This window comes from Arachis hypogaea, chromosome 1, assembly GCF_003086295.3.
Source record: "Arachis hypogaea cultivar Tifrunner chromosome 1, arahy.Tifrunner.gnm2.J5K5, whole genome shotgun sequence".
Classification (NCBI taxonomy): domain Eukaryota; kingdom Viridiplantae; phylum Streptophyta; class Magnoliopsida; order Fabales; family Fabaceae; genus Arachis; species Arachis hypogaea.
This window is the reverse complement of record NC_092036.1, coordinates 79,851,344-79,853,044: the sequence shown is the minus strand read 5'-3', so window position 1 is coordinate 79,853,044 and position 1,701 is coordinate 79,851,344.

Sequence of the window (1,701 nt, the reverse complement as noted above, 5' to 3'; positions counted from 1 at the left end):
ATTGCATATGCTGTAACTAATTATGTAATGATCAGAATTGCATGAGGCCAAGTTTGGCCTAAACTTAGGAATATAAGGAACTAAACTAGAAAATTTGGGACCTTTTTGTTAAATATACAATTTATTGCAAGCTTTTAAAGTTAGGTTGTTAAATCTGTCCAGCAGCAGAAAAGGTCAAACAGGGCAGCAACTTGTTTGTCTTGCTGCGACTTCTACGAGTTGAGTTTTGGAGCAAAACTAATTTTGTTATAAAATTTGATTAAATTGCTTTATTTCTATAAAAATTCAGAATTTTAAGAGTTGAGGATTGGGATTTGTGAATTTTTGAATATTGGTGGTCAAAGCTGAAAAGAAACAGATTTCAGCAAGTTATGCACCAACTTCCAATGCTTGTAACTCTTAGAATTGAATAGAAATTGGGTTGAAACCAAGACACACATGTTCCTGGATTAGCTAGGAGTTTCCAAACCAAAATTTAGCTTAATTGGAGTTTTGTAATAAAAGTTATTCAAATTGAAAGGTACTAAGCTTGTTGGTTTCTAAAACAGATTTTGACTCATTTTTACTTAACTTCCAGGTAATGTAACTTCATCATTAAAAAAGGTATTAACTCAGAACCAATTGAGAAAGAAACCTGGATGAGTCAAGTTTAACTACATTAATTTTTAAAGTCATTAGATTTAACTTGGATTTTATATTGAATTTTGAATATCACATGCTGCTGCTATTTTTCTGGTTTTATGCATTGCAGAGCAGTCACGGTTTTTACTTCATTCCTGAGGCTAGAGAAATCAAAAAATTATGATCTTTAATTTTTTAGAAAGCTTATTTCAAGATGAACACCTGAACATAAAGTTTGTGCAATTCCGAGTTCATTTGTTATATGAAAAATAGAAAAGAAATTAGAGTGTCGAGGATGTCTTAGTGATAGTCATGGGTTCGAGAAGTTAAAGTTTAATCTTCGTGTGATGTGATTGATTTAATGTTAGAGTTGGGTTGATTTTAATATTATTCGATATTAAAGAGGTTGAGAAGAGTTTGATAAATGGTTTGGTCGGGACCCGGAAAAGGTAAACGTGATGAATTATAAGAGAATGATGTGAAAGCTAAATGAATACATGTTGTTATGGCTATAAAGAACGAATGTAAGGAAATGATGATGATAAATGATGAGATTTAGGAATGACTGTGTGTGGCCGAAATGGTCGATATGGTAAGTTGAGGACGGAAGTTCCCTCTCTTGTCGTGATACATATGTAAGAAAGGTGGAAAGACACTCTCCTTTGTATTGTTTCCTCCACATTATTCTCTGGTTGCAAGGTGGAAAGGCACACTCCTTCGATGTGGAAAGCCACTCTCTTTCGTATATCCTCCAGGAGAAGGTGGAAAGGCACACTTCTTTGATGTGAAAAGGCACTCTCCTTCATTTATGATCCTCCTAAAGATGCACAACCTAGAGACCAATGTCTGGGTTAGCTACCAGATGTGTCGGGTTCTGGCAAAATAACCGACACGTGAGCTCACTACCAGTAGGATAGACATTCATCATATGCATATGTGTGCTTTGTTTGCTATGCCTTAATTGGAAATGCCTAATTGATATATATCACCTGCTACTTGTATATTTGCTACTTGTATTATCCGTTCATTACTTGTGCTTGAACTTGTTAGGTTGTTTGTTCCTGTTGTATTATGGATGAT